Source organism: Emys orbicularis, chromosome 2, assembly GCF_028017835.1.
Source record: "Emys orbicularis isolate rEmyOrb1 chromosome 2, rEmyOrb1.hap1, whole genome shotgun sequence".
Taxonomy (NCBI): domain Eukaryota; kingdom Metazoa; phylum Chordata; order Testudines; family Emydidae; genus Emys; species Emys orbicularis.
This window is the reverse complement of record NC_088684.1, coordinates 144930677-144937825: the sequence shown is the minus strand read 5'-3', so window position 1 is coordinate 144937825 and position 7149 is coordinate 144930677.

Genomic DNA, 7149 nt, shown 5'->3' with positions numbered 1-7149 from the left:
ATGTATCAGAGGACTCCAGTCCCAGGGGCTCACACAGCAGAGCAAAGGGAAAACACAGACAGCTAACAGAGGGCTAGAGACTCCAACAGGCTGGCAGGGGCATTCATGGCATGCCTCTGTGTGACCCTAACATCCATAGGTTAGGAGCAGGATTTGAACCCAAGGCCTTCAGCACCCAGTGTAGACCTCAGCCTGGTAACTCTATTGTAGCAGGCGTTTTTTTCTTCATAGACCAGTCTCTAGAAGAGGCCATGGCACACCATGTAAACATATTACGCCGGCCCCACGGGTACCTCTACGCTGCAGTAAAAGACCTGCACCATGGGTGTGGCTGGCCTGGGTCAGCTGACTTGGGCTGCAGGGCTATACAATTGCAGTGTAGACATGAGAGGAGTGGGTCTCCTAGCCCTGGCTCCAGCCCGAGCTGAACATCTGCACTTCAGTTTTTAGCCCCGCGGCCCGTGAGCCTGAGTCAATTGACCCAGGCTCTAAGACTCAGTGCCACGAGTTTTTTATTGCAGTGTAGACGTGAGCAGGGCTAGCTCCAGCTTTTTTGCCTCCCCAAGCAGCGAAGAAAAAAAAAAAAGATAAAGCCGCGATCGGCGGCACTTCGGCGGCAGCTCTACTGCGCCGCTTCATTCTTTGGCAACAATTCGGCAGCCAGTCCTTCCCTCTGAGAGGGACTGAGGGACCCGCCGCCAAATTTCCACCGAAGACCCGGACGTGCTGCCCCTTTCCATTGGCCGCCCCAAGCACCTGCTTCCTGCGCTGGTGCCTGGAGCCGGCCCTGGACGTGAGCCATAGCAGCAGACCCTCCAGCCCCACGTTATGTGGGGAGATCTGGACAGAGCCCCTGTTTCGCCGGAGCTGCCTCTGATTGCCATGGAGCCCAGCCTCCCCAGGGGAAGGATGGCTGAGAAGCTGTAGCTGCTGTGATTCATCTCCCGACTACAGTCGCTCAGAGCTGAGTGAAAATGGAACGTCCCGCAAGCTACAGCTCTGACCCTCGGCATTTCCCCCCCAGCCCGGCCCCACTGCAGTGAAGGGAGGCAGTTATCAGAAGCCGGGGCTCTGAGTCATCTCACCTCACACTGTGGTTTGCAAAGATTCTTTACATCAAATTATGTGAAATTTTGTTTCATGATATTTTGGTCTTTGACGCAGCCAGGGCAGGCTGGGGCTTCCAGCCCATTGCGGGGCGCCGTTCATCCAGGGCTCTTTGGAACCCTGCACACAGCTCACAAATCTCCCAGGCTCCAGAAACAAAACTGCAATTGCAGATATAAACACCCGGGCCTAAACAGACAGACACACAGCTACACGCCCACACGCCGTGCACCCACTGACACACTCACAGCAGGAAGTGAATGGTTAACTGGTTTGAGGAACAGGACGGCTGAAAGTCCAGGATCTCACCCAGAGAAAGACTGCTCCTGCATGCGGCAAAAGACCAGGAAGATGGGGCCCTCTGCTGTGCAAAGTTATAGCGCAGATCTGTCATGCTGCCATGGGCTATAGGAGGATTGGCTGGAACTGCAGCGTGGTGATCAGACTGATCCAGGCTTTGGCTTATGTGGACCTACTACACTGACATAACTACGAGAGGTGTTGGACTTATGTCGGTGCAGTTAGGGCAATGCAGTTTCGGTGTAGACACTTGTTCCTTACATCGCTGCTGGCTAAAATTTTTGTCAATTTCACCACTCCCTGCTGGAGCCCTGAAATTGACAAGAAAGGTTGGTAGGTTCCCTGCTGTGAACCCTGCACCTGGCTCACAGCTCGGGCTGTCACCCTGGGCTGATGGGGGGATCCAGCTGTGAGCCCCACACTTAACTGTCAGTGCCCCACAATGCCCCACTTCAGTCGGTGCAAGTGCTCCTGCCGAGCACGTGCTTCACCGGCAGAAGGAGGGTAGTGTGGACACCAACAGCTGATTGAATTACTGCAGTGGCTGTAGGTCTACCTAAATTAAGTTGACCTAATTTTGTAGTGTAGACAAGCCCTAATTAGAAACAGAGCAGCTCCCCCAGATGATCGCTTGCTCTGGATTTGCACGAGGGAGCAGCCACAGGAGTGACTAGTAGCATGAGAGCATTAAGGCTTCAGTGCAATGAACCTGGTCACACTTTCTCGTGAGGCCCCACTTATAAAGAGTTTACAAAGGGTTAATAAATTATTCATAGACATGTTAATAAATGGTTAATCGATTGCGTAGAATTGATTATAGAGTCCAAGGTGGCAGATAACCATGTACAACATACCCGCCTCCTGGCAGGGCTGTCCGGGGGGGGCAAGTGGGGCAATTTGCCCCAGGCCCCCACGAGAGTTTTTCAGGGCCCCTGGAGCGAGGTCCTTCATTCGCTCCGGGGGCCCCGGAGCTTCTTCCGCTCCGGGTCTTCGGCTGCAATTCGGCGGCGGGGGGTCCTTCCGCTCCAGGACCCGCCGCTGAAGTGCCTTGAAGACCCGCGGCGGGGGGGTCCTTCCATCCCGGGACCCGCTGCCAAAGTGCCCCCCGCCGCCGAAGACCCCAGGCCCCCTGAATCCTCTGGGCAGCCCTGCCTCCTGGTGGTGTCCTGCTTGTAATGGCTATTAATCATAGCAGCCCTTTATAAACCATGTATAAATGGAACCTTCAAGGAGATGCTGACTATTAGGAATGATGGTCGTTGGTTCCTTGCAGGCATTTTTAGCGATACATTGAAGATGTCGTCTGAGCACAGGGACTGGAATGCCTAGGGTCAAGCCCCAGCTCTCTCGCTGTGTGATCTTGGGTGGTCCCTTCCCCTCCCTATGCCTCAGTTTCCCCATCTGTACAATGGGATTAAAGAGGCTTTCCCACCTCCCGGGGTGCTGTAAAAGGTAATTGGGTGACTCGTGTTTGTGCAGCGTTGTGAAAATGAACAACTTTGTGGATGCTAATTATGACAGCCCCTCATGTGTGTCACTTGTCAAACCAGCAGGGGGGAGTTTGACTTTTCAGCTTCCCTGGCACCAGGGGAGAACATGAGATGCCCAGGTGCCCTAGTCCTGATCGAGGATATGAATCGCTCCTGCTGAAGCTGGGCCCCAGGAATCCTGCCGCAGCATCCTCTTTGCCCTGGGACTTTCGTCCTGGTTTGAGGCACAGAGCAGGGAGACAGAGGCGGGCATGCTCACCCCCACAGGGGCAGGAATGAGGCCCCCGTGGCACAGAGGAAAATGGCTCTGAACATGTAACTCTGACTTGGAGAGCTCAGCTTCTAAGTCTGTCTGCTGCCCCCTCCCTCTCCCAGCCACTCCCCCTCCCCCCATCACCACTCTAGCATTGAGCTGACATTTAAAGGTTAACCCCAGCATGTTGTCACTTCCCCACCAGGCCTCCATCTCTAGTAACATTTCCAGGATGTCACGAGACACCATGACCCACAGGAGGGGCCCTCTGTGCCTCCTTTAACCCCCAACCAAGAGCTGAGCCCTGGCAGTGGTGCCCTCCGGAGGGTGTCCACAGCGCTGGCACTGGGACCATCGAGCTCATCTGGATGGGGGTGTGCAAAGGGGCTGCCATCCTCACAGGGTTGCAGTGTGGCACCAACGCCCTGGCTCCTCACCACCAGGCCTTCCCCACATCCCAACAGGGGCCTCAAGCCCACAGGACAGGAGTGGTGCTGACGGCTCCATCCTACTCCAGACAAATCTGGCTTGTGGGGCAGCTTAGGGTATGTGTACACTGCAATGTGAGCCCAGGCTAGGTTTGAGCCCCAAGCCCTGTTCCATCTACGAACAAATCTGACTTGGATCAATAGAACACAGGTCAGGGGGTGGGTCTGAGCCTGAGTCCCACTGGGTCTATCATTTTGCAGTGTGGATGTAGATTGGGAGTCTAGGTCCCCAGCCTCGTGTGCTGAGAGGCTGCTAACACTCTCCCACGATCCCAGGCACCCGTGTTTCTTGGCCTTTCTAACTCCGAACTGGCCAGGAAACAGAAGCAAGCTCCTGGTTCAAACACAGCTGCTCAGCATTTAACCCTTCCATTCCAACCACTGACTTGGAACCCGAACCAGACTTACTTGTCTCCTGCACTAGCTAGAAGTCCTTTGCTAAGCATGCTGCTCCCTGGCCACGGGACCACCGTCAGCTTCTGGTAAATCGCTGCTGTGAGGTGAGCAAGACAGGGACTAAAGTACCAGGAGTACCAGAATGACCGTGTGTACCAAGAAAAATCAGGTAAGCTGGCAGCGTTGGCTTTCAACGGACCAGTGGCAAATGGAGAGTACCGCTCAGGTGGCTCAGATCTGACCATCAGAAAGCCAGGGATGAGACCCGCATCTCTGGGAACTCCCTGTCATCCCTGGCTCCTCTGCAAAGTCTTGTGCTGAGCACTGAGCCCCCAGCAGCTCACGACAATCTGATCAGCAGGGACAGCGACCTTCTAATCCCCGAATCTAAGCACTGGAGTGGAGCCAGCAGCTGGCCGCATCAGGCTTGCAAAGTGACTCGTGTTCATGCTGGTCCCTGAGGAGGTTTTGCTGCTGGAGCAGCTGCAGCCTGGCCTGGGTCCATACTTGGAGAAGCTGTTTGATGCCCTCCAGGGTAGCAGCCTGCCGCAGAACCGGCCGCAGAACCAGAAGAGGCAGAAGTAGCGCTGGTGCTTGGGAAGTTTCTGTTTCTTGGTTGATACATGAAGAGGTACTTGGGATTTCTGGTTTATGACCCAATGAAATCATTATTCCAAGCCGCAGGCAGCAAGGTGTGACCGCTAACGGTGGAACATAGGCCAGTGCTTGTCACACACACCCTGCACCCTCCACCACATGAAATTCAAAACGGGTACCAGGAAGCGCAAACAAGAGGGAAACAAGCAGGTTGATGAAATTCACACATTGTTACAAAGACATGTTGGGCTGTCCCACGTCAGAGTCTTACATTGCCTTCCCTGACAGTGGGTACAATCAGCCACACCAGAGTGCACTGAGCCTCCTTTAAAACTGTACCCGGGAGGGGGTGCGACACATTAACTTTCTGTAATGCACCAGCGGGCTGTGTGTAGTCCAGAAACGTGCCGGGGCAGGCGGTGCTTGGTAGTTCCTTGTTACAGAAGTATGCTTAGGGCGGGGCGGAGGGAAGGGAATGTAGGCGATGCATTCCCTATGAGGAGTCCAGGCAGTCCCTCTGGTGTGTATAGCCCATACTGTCTGGGCGTGTTTGCATGTAGCCCATAGACAGGTGTAGTCCATGCAGGCTGGGTCCTAAGCTGTAGCGGCACCAGGATAACTGTATGACGACAGAGACCTTGCAGCAGCTGACACAGAGGCAGCAATCCACATGAAAGCTAGCACAGCGCAGCAGCCTGGTGATTTCCCCAGGAACTTTGATCCAATCCTGGGAGCTGAGAGCCCTGAATTCCACCCCCCCCCCCCCAGTTTTGTGAACTAGTTACATGTAGTGTTGCCAATTTAGTGATTGTTTGAAAATTTGAATAGAAATTGAAACATTAATACACACTTTAAAAGCATATAAAATGTATGATAAAATATGTGTATCTGAAAAAGTATAATAGATTTGAAAAGTATGAACATAGACTAGCTTCCTTATACCGTTGTTGTTTTTTTATGGCAATGTCAGGGCATTCATTTCGGTGATGTTGGCCAACCTAATAATTTCAAATGATGATTTGTAAGCAAAGTCTAAATGAGCTCTCCCTGACAGCTAGTGATGAGCTGGGGGCTAGGGGGAAAGGCTTCAGGGCCAGATTGTATTTACATTCATACCTAATCTACCTAGGTATCCAGCAAACAGAGCTGTGTTGCCCAAGTGATAGATTTTGGCTGGGGTTGGGTTACAAATCACTTGAATGCAGGGGGTAATGAAATGTTGTTATTCTTATTGTAGGAGTAAAGGGCAGTAGAACTGTACTTTGCCTGTGCTGATTGAGGGCATCAAGAGAGAGGGTGGGGACAGGTGTTTTGCTTGATGGTCTGCCTGAGTCACAAGTACTATCTGACCTGTCCCGCTCCACTGTTTAAAGACAGAGCTGATTAGGCTCCATAGATAGTCTTTTGTTCTGTTAAGTGACCACTGCAGCTGAAATCACTGATAATCAGGTCTAAGTGCTTAGACCAGTTGTGGGACAGCGTTTCTGTGACAGAGACGGCCCAGACTGCACTAGCAGCACGGTTCTCCCACTGAGAGCTCAGCTGAAATCACTGCGAGCTGGTGGAACCTCAAGAGACCAACTTGCAGAGGTCACAGTGGCAGGTGGCAGCAGAAGGTGACGGCGCAGGGCCATTGGCAACAGAGCGATGGAGTGAACGATGGCACAACGAACAAAAGTGGCCAGAGCGAACAGTGAGCAGCTGGAAGAACAAGCAAGGTGCCTTCTTGCCCCCACCTGGGAGATGAACTCATGTGAAAGCACCTCTGAACTCTGAGTCTCCACTGACCAAGGACAACACCAGTGAGTGTTAATGAGGCTGTTAAGAATGCTGGAGACACAACACATTTCATGCAAACAAACATAGCTGTGGCATCCTACTTTCTATTTAAGCAAGAGATACCACACACTACAAACTGGAGGCTAAAGTTAAGTGCATTATCATTTGTTCATCCTGCAGTTGAACACTGGTTGCGAACAAGACCAGCAAATGCTCATTATCTTTCTGCAAGAAACTCAACTGACTGGCTAGAAGCATGTGGTGCAACAGTGAAAGACTCAACAGTTGAAAAAGTAAAGAACTCTCTCACCACATTCAAAAAATGTTCACACGTGGCTCATGAATGCAACGATACAAATGGGCATCAAGTATTAAGTCATTGTGTACATTATCTTGATGTCATTGGTAGGCCAGTAGATGCATTTCTAGATGTTCAAGTTATAGAAGACACATCGGCTGCATCTGTGACAACCCACATCTTAGAAGAGTTAAATGCTTGCCAGTTGGACCCCAAACAGATGGCTGCTTGTGCATTTGATGGAGCTGCAAACTTCTCTGGAAGACATGGTGGAGTACAAGCTTTGCTCGAGAAAAGTGTAACCCTAATCTCTCCTATACACACTGCAGAGGCCATCTACTCCAACTAGCGCTAGTACAAGCTACAGACTCTTCAAAAGACATTTAAAAAGCTATAAATTTAATGTCTTCATTATATTCTTTTTTCAGCAAGCGTCCAAAA